The sequence below is a fragment of the Delphinus delphis genome, chromosome 15 (assembly GCF_949987515.2).
Source record: "Delphinus delphis chromosome 15, mDelDel1.2, whole genome shotgun sequence".
Lineage (NCBI taxonomy): Eukaryota > Metazoa > Chordata > Mammalia > Artiodactyla > Delphinidae > Delphinus > Delphinus delphis.
Window position 1 is genome coordinate 61,733,529 of NC_082697.1, and position 12,441 is coordinate 61,745,969.

General features: G+C 47.2%; 1 protein-coding gene across 4 annotated transcripts in view; it reads right to left on the reverse strand.

Annotated features, from left to right (window-relative positions):
• MYH11 (myosin heavy chain 11) overlaps positions 1-11,161 on the reverse strand; it is a 121,530-nt gene extending 110,369 nt beyond the window's left edge. For all 4 annotated transcript variants that reach the window (XM_060031798.1, XM_060031797.1, XM_060031800.1 and 1 more), the window contains exon 1: positions 11,085-11,161. The gene's annotated coding sequence lies outside the window, so the exon portion shown is untranslated. The remainder of the gene's footprint in view (positions 1-11,084) is intronic.
• Positions 11,162-12,441: the final 1,280 nt, after the last annotated feature.

Genomic DNA, 12,441 nt, shown 5'->3' on the forward strand with positions numbered 1-12,441 from the left:
TAGAAAAGGCAAAACTATGGTGACAGAAAGCAGATCACTGGTTGCCAGAGGCTGGGGAGGCCACTGACCGCCATGAGGCACAAAGGCACAATGTTGCTAAAACATCAGACCATTGATTCTCAAACTTTCTTGTGCATCAGCTTCACCTGGGCAGTTGTGGAATCACAGATGGCTGGGCCCACCCCAGAGCTTCCGAGTCAGTAGGTCTGGGATGAGCCCAAGACCTGCATTTCTAACCGGTTCCCAGGTGATGCTGAGGATGCTGGCCTGGGGTCCACACTTTCAGACCCACTGTATTAGATGAAAAGCAGATGGCAAACTTTATAATGGATGGATCAGGCTGGCACCACCTATACCTACTCATTAACCTTAACATTGCAAAAACAAAGTCGATCAGAGGTTACCTGCCTCCAGAGGGGTTGCTCTAGGAAGTGCCACCACCACCAATGAAATATTCTTACAAAAAGGAAAATGGGGTGGGGTGGGGGACCGAAGCCAACAAAGCCTCTGGATCTAACACCTATTTAAGGGAAATGCGGGGCACAGGGAACATGCCAAACAAGGTCACGGGCATGTGACAAAGCCCACAAGGTGGGAAAGCATAGGACAAATGACTCAGTTTCTTTAACAGGTAAATTATTTTTAAAAAGGGTAACCTATAGATTAGAAAGGACTTTGGGACCCACAAAAGAAATGGGAGGAGGGTGGGGGTGAAATGATTGGCCTCATATGGAAGGTGAGTGACAGGAACCAAGGGGTACGTCATACTGTTCTCTCCACTTTTGCATATGTTTGAAAATTTTCGTAATGAAAAAGTCTAACAAGTACAATAAAAGACAAACACTGGTAGAGGCAGAGAAAGAACTCCCCTATCCTGTCAACATGCACATCCACACACGGAGCAAATCAGAAATAAAGGTACATTTTGCTGTCTTAAAAAGCCACGCTTTAGGGACTTTCCTGGTGGCGCAGTGGTTAAGAATCCGCCTGCCAATGCAGGGGACACGGGTTCGAGCCCTGGTCCGGGAAGATCCCACATGCAGTGGAGCAACTAAGCCTGTGCGCCACAACTACTGAGCCTGCGCTCTAGAGTCCGTGAGCCACAACTACTGAGCCTGCATGCCTAGAGCCCATGCTCCGAGAAGCCACCGCATTGAGAAGCCCGCGCACCACAACAAAGAGTAGCCCCTGCTCGCTGCAACTAGAGAAAAGCCTGCGCACCACAAGGAAGACCCAACGCAGCCAAATAAGTAAATAATTAAATAATTTTTTTAAAAAAAGCCACCCTTTAAATGAAAATCTTTGAGCAACTGAATGTAATTGTCAGAAAAATAAAAGTTTACTTGACAACCCCTCCGAAAAGAAAAATGGATGAGCTAATCAGGGAAATTTGAACACTGACTCAATATGTTTTATCCTAGGGAATTGGTTAAATTCTTTGGTGTGAAAATGGTACTGTGATTTCACCTATTTAGAGAGTCCTTTCCTTTTAGAGAAGTATTTCCTTTTAGAAGATCGTGAAGGGACTTCCCTGGTGGCCCAGTGGTTAAGAATCCACCTGCCAATGCAGGGGACACGGGTTTGAGCCCTGGCCTGGGAAGGTCCCACATGCCGTGGAGCAACTAAGCCCGTGGGCCACAACTACTGAGCCTGAGCTCTAGAGCCTGCGAGCCACAACTACTGAGCCTGTGTGCCACAACTACTGAAGCCCGCGTGCCTAGAGCCCATGCTCTGCAACAAGAGAAGCCACCACAATGAGAAGCCCACGCATCACAACGAAGAGTAGCCCCCGCTCGCTGCAACTAGAGAAAGCCCGTGGGCAGCAACGAAGACCCAACGCAGCCATAAATAAATTAAAAAAAAAAGAAAATCATATAGTATTTATAGATGAAATGATAAACCTGGGGTTTACCTCAAAATAATCAGGGCAGGGAGGAAATTTGGGTGGAGCCAGGATCGGCCCAGTGTAATTGCTGGAGCCTCATGATGGAGTACCTGCAGGAGGGTTAAACTCTTCTGTCTACTATTTCATGACTGACATTTTCCTTAAAAGGAAAGATATTACTACGCAAAATTTATAAAACTATCTTCTACATGTAAGCAATGCCAATATCACACCACCTCCCACTTGGCTGTATGTCATACCCAGGACAGAGTTTTTTGAACACCGAACAGTGATACTTAACACCCCTGGCCTCCTCACAGGCCCTGGGCTAAATCCTTCACATGCAGGATCATCGAGCGACACCACCACAGCCTTAGGAGTTCCGTTTGACGGTCAGCTCCACCTTACAGACATGGAAACTGGGGCTCAAAGAGGTGAAGGAATCTGCCTGAGGTCACACAGCTAAAAAGTGGCAGAGCTGGGCTTCCCTGGTGGCGCAGTGGTGGAGAGTCCGCCTGCCGACGCAGGGGACACGGGTTCGTGCCCCGGTCCGGGAAGATCCCACATGCCGCGGAGCAGCGGGGCCCGTGAGCCATGGCCGCTGAGCCTGCGCGTCCCGAGCCTGTGCTCCGCAACGGGAGAGGCCACAACAGTGAGAGCCCCGCGTACCGCAAAAAAAAAAAAAAAAGTGACAGAGCTGGGATCCGAACCCAGGTCTGATTCGAAGCCTGTGCTCTTCTGTCTCCTACACAAGCTTGATGGGCTTGTCAGAAGCTCAGTGGAGTATTTGCAATCAATGAACCGACCCTTTAAGGCACCTAGCACAGTGACCGGCACATAATAAACATTCAAAATGGGACCCAAATCAGATAAAGTGAACTATAACTCCACACCGCGATGAGAACAAACCTCACAAACACTTGTGTGAAAGAAGGCAAACCCAAGAAGGACATACTGTGTGATTCTGTTTGCAGGCAGGACGTGAAGATGCTGCGAGCTCAGTTCCAGACCATCTCAATAAAGCAAATATCACAATAAAGCAAGTCACATGGATATCTTGGTTTCCCAGTGCTTATAAAGGTTATGTTTACACTATGCTGTCATCTATTAAGTGTACAACAGCATTATGTCGACTGTCTAATTATATCAACATACGCACCTTAATTAAAAATACTTGATTGCGAAAAAATGCTAACCATCATCTGAGCCTTCAGCGAGTCATAGTAGCAACAACAAAACCACTGATCACAGGTCACCATAACAAATATTGTAATGAAAAAGCCTTAAATATAGCAAGAATTACCAAAATGTGTCACAGAGACACAAAGTGAGCAAATGCTGTTGGAAAAATGGCACTGATAGACTTGCTCGACACAGATTTGCCATAAGCCTTTAATTTGTAAAAAAAAAAAAAAAAAAAAAAAACACAGTATCTGTGAAGGGCAATAACATGAGGTGTGCCTGTATATGAGGTTCAAAACCAGGCAAATCTAACCTAAGGTGGTAGATGTCAGATGTTGTAACTGGAAGTGTAGGACGTGATGGGGGTGTGTGGGGTTGATGTTCTGTTTCTTGATCTGAGTGCCAGTTACATGGGTGTGCCCACTTTGTGGAAATTCACCGGGCTGCATACCCACAGGGAGGTGTACTGTTCTGATATAAAGTACACTTCAATGAAAAAAAATTTTTTTTCTTTTTATCTTTAATTACGGTAAAATACACATAATAAAATTCACCACCTTAAGCACTTAATTGTGCAGTTCTGTAGTATAAGTACAATCAACGAAAAGTTTTTGAATGGTAGCCGAGTATACTCAGGAGGGTGGGGAGACATGTTTTATTTGTTTAGGGCAGCATGACAGCTAAGTGGGCTCTTTCTAATTACGATGTTGCTGAGTTGCCTTACAAATCAGAAAAAAAAGCAAAAACTACAACAGAAAAATAAAAGGACAGAGGAATCCTCACTGCCACGAACCCTGCCTAATCTAGGACTCAAAAATGCAAAGAAGATCAAGCACAAAGATTCAGTCTCTGTCCAGAAAAAGGAGAGAGGCTGGGTTGCTTCTCATGTCTTTGAAGCCTGACAGTCACGATGTGTGAAATCTGTTTTGGTCAAAAGAAAGAAGGAAAAGGGAAGAGGAGCTTGGCTTCACCCTAGAATGGCATTTCTCAGAGTGTGTTCCTTGGAACCCTAATCCCTCAAAATATTTGGGGTGGGGTGGGGCAGGATTCAGAGAGGTTGAGACACTCTTCAGAAATCAATTCTGGGGACTTCCCTGGTGGTCCAGTGGTTAAGACTCTGTGCTTCCAATGCAGGGGACGTGGGTTTGATCCCTGGTCAGGGAACTAAGATCCCACATGCCTTGAGGCACGGCCAAAAAAAAGAGAAAGAAATCGATTCTGTGGTCAAATCCATTTGAAAAGCGCTACACATCTACCTACCCCATCATTAAGAGGGAGAACTCCCATCGGGATATCCGAGGTCTTGACATCTGAAAGCTATTTCACTCCTTTGAGCCCATGGCTCTCAAAAACATTTAGCCACAGACCTCTTTTCCCACCAAACACTGATTAAATCCCATAGATTTGTCCTTGAGAAAATGTGGTGAGCCTAGCAAATTAATATTATTAATATTAGTAATCATAGCTGCTGCTCTATCTTATTGAATGCCAGCTATTAACTCATTTAATCCCCTCGAAAAGGCTACGAGAAGCACCATTACCTCTGGTTTACAGATGAGGAAACTGAGGCACAGAGAGGTTAAGTAACTTGCCCATCATGGCACAGCTAGTTATGGTGGAATCTGAATAAAGATATACTTTCAAAGTGATCTTTTCTGCTTTGTCTACCTTCTTTGAAATAGGGAGAGAACTTGAGGACTGAAAGAAATACAGACACACACGGGACACACCCCGCATCGGTCTGCGGCACCTTGAAGTCTCCAGATAACTTGGTTTTATTGCCGCAAGGACTTGCCTCAGCGTGCACCCAGAGCCTTGAGTTTTTAAAATTTGGGGTAGTGGACAATCAGGCAAAAAGTGTCAGGTCAGACATTAGGTGAGGCACAGGGGGGAACGCAAAGCAGTTTGCAAGACGGCAGCAGTGATCAGAGAGCACAATTCTCCATGCACTGAATGGAAGGAAAACTTGGTCTGCACCTCCCTGCTGCTAGAGCAGGGCTTCTCTCAACTTCGGCACGCTGACATTTGGGGCTGTTGACATTTGGGGCTGGATAATTCTTTGTTGGTGGGATGAATGGTGGGCAGAAGCCATGTAGCAGAGGGGGAGTGGTGGGCAGGCCGAGAGTGGGGGGGGGAGGGGGACTGTCGTGTGTAGTTTAAGGCCATTAGTAGCATCTCTGGTCTCTACCCAATAGATGCTAGTAGCACACCCTCCCCACCCCAGTCATGACAAGCAAAAATGTCTCCAGATATTGCCACATGTCCCCTGGGGGAAAAAATTGTCCCAACCAACCTGGAATGCCAAGTGTAGAAGGTCACATGGGTGGAGTGTGGGCACATGAGAGCAGAAAAGAGACAGACACCCAGACAGCCGAACCTCAAGGAGACTCCCCACCGACCTGGTTTCTTCCTCTCAAGCCTTCCTCCCCCACCACCCCCCGTCCAATGTCCTGCATCAGCTCTGAGAGCTGAAAGGACACCTTCAGGATCATTATACAGGACTGACGGATACTACCTACAGTTCATGATCAATGGCCTTAGCAACGCCTGACACTGCCGAGTGCGTCGGCTCCATACACAGTCCTGTATTCCTCACCAACAACACCCAGCTTCGTTCCTTGAGCGCAGACAAGCTGTTCGTTAGCCTCTGTAAGACCACAGGGTTACAAGTCCCCGTTCTGCGCCGAACCTGCTGGGTGAATCTGGGCAAGTTACTCTCCCTCTCTGGGCCTTGTGCTTTTCATTTGGGGACAGAAATGTGGAGGGCTGGCTAGCTGTAACATTTGTGTGTGTGTGTGTGTGTGTGTGGTACGCGGGCCTCTCACTGTTGTGGCCTCTCCCGTCGCGGAGCACAGGCTCCGGACGCACAGGCTCTGCGGCCGTGGCTCATAGGCCCAGCCGCTCCGCGGCACGTGGGATCTTCCTGGACCGGGGCACGAACCCGTGTCCCCTGCATCGGCAGGCGGACTCTCAACCACTGCGCCACCAGGGAAGCCCCTAGCTGTAACATTTTATGATAACTGTGATTCCAGATCAAAGTGTTGAAGTTGAACCAACTGAGAATGTTTAACTATTTTAGCTTGTTTTAGCGTCGGTTTTATTTTCCCCAGGGGAACTCAGGGGTAAAAGATCTTGCCCCTTCTGCTTCTGTATTAAAGGAAAATGAATAAAATACCCCAGAGCCCAAACAGTAACAGGATTTGCACATCATCAGGCCTAGTTAACAGCTTCCCTCAGTATTTTACTGCCAAGATTTTAGACCAGAGACACCAACCCAAATGTCCCTGGGGTCAGGTGAGCAATGCAAGGTGACCCAGGCTGGAGGTGGCTGGACAGAGCCCTCTGGTCCTGCCCAAAGAGCGTGGCAGCTTCTCAACTCCCGTTGGGGTGAGTGAGAATGTGGGCCCTGCATTGCCAGATTTCCAACAGACCCCGAAGTCTGCATTTAGGAATGAAATACCCACCCCTAAAGTTAAATCACTGCACATTTTGAATGCCATGCAGGCAAAATGAAAACCCTCTGGGCTTGATCTAGAACACGAACCACCAGCTGGCGGGACCTCTGCAGAGGAGCAACTATTTCAAGGTCTGGCCCAGGTGTGGGAGGAGCCAAAGTGGAGAGGGAAGCAGGGAGGGGGTGGGCCCCCCAGATGCACCGGATCTCCAAGCCCCAAACTGTCCCCACGAGTAATCGGGGCTCTAAATCTGTCATTAATAATAGGCACAATTATCACTGTGCTCTTTCTATTCATGGGATATCGGGCCAGGCAATCTATTATATACACCATCTTGCTATGTCTCCTAAGCGTCCAGCAAGGTGGGCATTATTTATTATTCCTATAAGGCTATGGAGGTCCTGGAAGGTAAGTGAAAGTAAAGTCTTTTGCTTGTAAAAGTTGGAGCCAAGATCTGAACCCAGATCTGACACCTGATCTACTCTTAGCAAAAAGTCTCTTCCTTGCTTGAACTTCCTTGCATGGACTGGTCCCCGTGCCACTCCCCCACCAGCTGCACCCGCTTCTGATATCTGCCTAGCTCATTAGAATACTGTTTTTAAAGTACCTCCAGAAGGAAGTTCTTATAATCAGTAAAGCTAAATTATTTTTACCTCCCCAAGAGAACTTGGTTAACAAGAGGTCTGGTGGCTCTCACGGAGGATGCTTTGAGGATTAGAGAGAACTAGCCATTTCTGGCCCTAAAAGCCCTACTGTGTCTTGTGTCTTGCAACTCTGGCTTACCACAACTTAAAAGAAATGTAGTCTCCTATATGCCCATTTGAAGTTTAAATTTACAATGTCTTTAGAGGACTGTTTAGCAATATCTATCTATTTTCAATGTGCATGCTCTGTAACTTAGCAAATCACATTGCTGGGAATTTATCCTACAGATAACTCATGTAATTAGACATAAATAGATACACAAAGATTGTCCCTGAAGTCCTGTTTATATGGTGGAGTGAAGCTGGTATGTTTCAATAAGAGGTTGTTTCAGTAAGATGCTATCCTTCCACATAATAGAATATTATGCAGATGATAAAAAGAAACATCACAATGTGCTGATATAGAAAGATGAAGATATGTAATCAAGTGAAAAAAAACACCTAATTTACAATGCCAATATTCGTGCAAAAGAGGAAGATTTGACATAGAAAAGTTTTGGAAAGATGTGCAAGAATACATTAACCATGTTTATATCAATATCCAAAGATGGGGAAGAGCGGAGAGGTGGGGAAGGAGAAAGAGGGTCAGGAATTCTACCTGGAGACCAGGGAATGGCTATAATGACCCACAGGGGTCTCAGACACTGGCCCCTTCTGTGATTCTGTATCGTTTGCTGCATGCTTCACCAGCAGAGGGAAGGAAGTTCAAGCCTGCATGGGTGAGCAGGAGGCGAGCACTATGGTCCTTTCTCAGGGACTTGGATGAGGGCTGTTCCTCCTTAACCCCCAAATCACTGATGCAACTCAGAGACACCCAACTTCCCCCTGCAGGAACAACGGGCAGCGCTAGCTTCTTCCTCCATCATCTGATCCCTTACAAAAGTTTCTTCAAAGGCAACTATTCAAAACAGAACAAAACAAAAATTTCCTTCAAATTCCGACTTGGCCTTTTCCAAACTCAGCCTTTCCCCCATGGTGTGGCCATAGTTAACTGTGTTTAAAGGTCAGGGGTAGAGGGAAGAGACCCCTGGTAGCAAAAGAGTCACCGTGGAAGCCAGACAGGCTCCTCCCACTCACAGGTGAGCTCTTAAAGGATGCCCTCGAGACCCTAAATGAATTAAAAAAGGGCCAATAAACCTCGTATCAGTCATGTTCCTGACACAGGTGAGGAAGTGGGTCTATGTTCGAGTGGAAGAAGAATAGGAACTGAGTTTATGAAAAGACATTACACAAAAAGAAAATTAAGGGCAAGTTTCTCTTTTACGGAAAGACTATACCATAGGGTTCCTGGTTCTGCCAAGTACCAGATGGGTTACACTGAGCAAGATCCTTAAGGTCTCTGGTCATGTATGTTATAAATAACCATCCACAGAAGTTCACCAGGGGCCAGACACTGCTAAATCCTTCATATGCATGATCCCCTTGAATCCTCCCAAAAGGGCAATCCCTTAGGCTCTGCAGTTAGAAAGAGCTAGGTCTATAGAATCTTGTCTTCCTCATTGGCTAGTCGAGCTATCTTGAGCAAGTTATTCAGACTCCACATTTGTAAAACAGGGCCAATAATAATAGCATCCATTCCAAAGGGCTGTTGTAAAGACTTAGAAACATGATGCCTGTAAAGGATTCAGTGTGTTGTCCAGCAAAAGTGATCAACTAACATTAGCTATTCTCACGAGCCCCATTTTATAGATGGGAAAACTGAGGTTTGGGAAGGTCAACCTGCATGATTTCTAAATTTGCTTGTGATGTTCTCGGATTCCAGTGGACTTAAAATTGGATGTGGTTTTCCAGAAAAATCTAATGTGTACCCAATTTTAGAAGTACATGGTTGTGCCTAACAGCATAAAATCCACCTGTTTGGATTCAATACACCGAGGAAAGGAGAAGACAACTTTCCCACCCCAAAAATAAAACTTCCAAATAAGAGAGAGTAGGGAAAGGTAATCCCCCTTTCCTCCCAAATGTTTTCTCCTCTGGACTCCCCCACTTGTTCCCAAAGGGGAAGGACAAGGGCAAAGAAATCTCCAGAGGCATGACCAACAAAGCTGCAATACAAGGCTAATTTGTGAGGGGGCCCGAGGATGGCCTCATGGAAAACGCTACCATAAATGGGCATGTTTGCCTCAATCTCAGCCCTCACACAGAAAAGTAAGGATAACAAATCCATAACAAATACCTTGTACGGAATAACACGTCTAATTCAGACATGATAATAAGATACACAGTGTTTACGAGCCCTAGAAGCTTCTCGAGGAAGGCCCGGCTAGTTCACGTTTTGGACTCTTGGGATGGCAGCCCACCTAATCTAGTCATCGGGCCAACTAGATGACCCCGCCACAGGGGACAAACAGTGCATTTTATTTTAAATTTGCAAAAAGTCAGTTTATGTTTTCTTCAAAGAGATGATAAGCACTTGCCTTACTGGACACATCTGGTCCCATCAGAAACCTGATTCCAACAGAGTTTTTGTTCATGGTAAAGAAAAAAGATGGCGGGGTCAGGGGTATAGAATTAGCATCAGACAGACACAGGAATGGGATCCACCACTTGTTAGCTGTGAGACACTGGGCAAATTACTTAACCTCTCTGAGCCTCAGCTACCTTGTATACTAAACAGGCATCATGATGACTCCCTTAAAAGGTTGTTGCAATGATTAAATGAGATCAATTAAGTCAAACGGTGCTACAGTGCATGGCACGTAAGTGCTCTGTCAATGGTAGTTTATCTCAATGCGAAAGCACCAAGGAAAGACTGCATTTCCTTCCATGGATCTTCAATATCCTATTTCACACACTGCTATCTAACGACTTTCAGTTCTGCTTCTTTAAGCTCCTTCTCTGTATAAAATGGCCACTTTGCAATTTAATCTATCTATTCTTAATACTGTAGTAAATGCTCCCTTTCTTGGGGTTTCTAAATATTTACTTTTACTTCTTGATAAGTATGGCTTTGAATGGTGCCTTTCCTCAAGCAGCCAAATCCCCACCAGCTCTCAGTGCAGAGAGAGAACATACAACAGGCAGTAGCCACTTTCTCTCACTTTGCCCACTTAGTAGGACATGAGAGTAACATGTGTACTGGATGCTCTGCAGGAAATCCCAGCCCAATCTTTGCTAATGCACCTGCAGACTTTGTAAGAAAATGTGGACTCTGGCACCCTTCTGAGTATTTGAGGCCCTTGTGGTCAACCTGGATGAGATTTTTAAAAATCTGGGGGGGGGGGTGTCTGGAAGAAAATCAAGCTGTAATAAATAAACTGGATCATAACCAGCTTATCACCCAAGGGTTATCAGCAGGCATCCTCTAGAGTGAGGAAAAAACACTCCCCTTTCTGCCCATGTGTTTTTAACTGATATAATTAACAGAACTAAGCAAGCTCCACTGGAAGCCATACTTTGCCTGCCTATGTGATAGGAAGTAACTTTTCAGTGAAGCTCAGCTGCACCCTTTTTGTGGCCAGAATAAAAGAAGCCTGGCTGTTCAAGCCAGACCTCTGTGATTTCTAAGGGAGCACATCTCTCAGATTTGCCTCATAACAAGAATCATCTGGGACTCATATATATATAGGGAACAGTTTTTCTGAAGATTCTAGTGTAACCGAAGCTGGGCCCGGGCATTATTTTTAATAAGTACCCCCAAGGTGGTACTTATCATTGGTTACCTTGGGAGATGCTGGTTTGGGGGAAATCTAGGATGATGGGGCAGAGAGAAATGAAAATTGTGAACCCCCAGCCCCATAGTCCTTAAGAAGAGGTCAACAGATGCTCCTCACTGCTCCCCAGCCCCTGTAGGATGTCTTCTAGGATCCTTAAACCCTCTACTCAATTTCCCTTCCCCCACCAGGACCACATACTTACAGATCTCCAACTTGGGGGAGAGCGGAGAAGAAACTGGATGGAGAGCTCCTATCTGGCACACCTCCCAGGCAGGGGCGTCCAAACCTTCTCGCTCGCCTGGGACGCCTCTCTTTATAGACACGGAGCTGCCCGCGGGAGGGAAAGGGGAGGCGGTGGAGGGGGCGGAGTGGGTGTGAGTCTCGCGCTGCTCCCTCCGCAGCGCCACCTGCAGGGTCCGAAAAGCGCGGCTTTGGTCCAGGTCTCGCGCGCACCTGTCGCGGCGCCCGTAGAGGGGCGCACCCAGGCGGCGGCGCAGGGGGGAGCGGGGGGCCGCAGGGCTCCCGGGAAAGGCGCAGTGGGCAGAAGCGTTCGGGGCCAGTGTCTGACCCGGGTTCTGGGACAGTCACCGAGACTCCGGGTCCCTAAAGAAAGGGGTTGAGCGGCCGGCGTCTATAGGGGATGCTTGAGAATTTCTCCCTTGAGTCAGCTCTAGCCTCACGGGCTTTAACCGCTTCCTCCGCGTGGCGGGAACTGTGGGGGGCCCGAGTTGACACCTCCTCTCCCCGCTCGCCATTTTTCTTCGTCCCCCACTACCTGGAAAGGGCCTGGCCGTGCTGCGTGAAGGGTGGGGAAAGGGGATTTTTTGAACTTTGCAAAGTACAAGGCAAGACCCCCCAACTCTGCTGGGAATTGTGCAGAAAGGGGAAGTTTTTACTTTTCCCAACTTGGCATCCCCACCTCCACCCACAAGCAAAAAAAAAAAAAGAGGCCCAATTGTTGTGACTTCAGGTCCTGGTGTGCCATTCGCTGGCTGTGTGACCTCAGGCAAGTCATTTCCCTTCTCTGAGCCTCAGTGTCCGAAGCTGAAAAGTGTGTGTGTGTGTGTGTGTGTGTGTGTGTGTGTTTGTGTATAATTACGTAATTTGCAAGGTGCATGTCAGGATCCAAACAGAATGTGGGTGCCAGGCACTCTTGAAAGTTCTCTTCACCTGCTCCTCCCCGCCCGAAGAAATTCTTGAAAATGAAGCTGCCTGAAAGTTTTCTCTCTCTCCCTCCCTCTTAGTACCACTCCCTTACCCCGTGTCCGCCCCACCCCCTCCTGTGTGTCTGACACCGTGTCTCTCCATCACCGTTTCTGTCTTGTTCTGCCTTTTTTCTCTCTCTATGTCTCCGTCACTCTGCCCACCGCTGTCTCCTTCTGTCCCTCTGTCTCACTCTGTCTCTGGTCTCTGTGTCTCTGGCTCCAGATCTCCCTCCCTCTCTCGCTCTCTCCATCTCTCTCCATCTCTCTCCACTCTGTCATATGCACGCACACAGGCCATAAAAGGAAGCCGCGGCGGTGGGCTGGCCCCGCGCCAGGCCGGGGACCTGCGGGCAG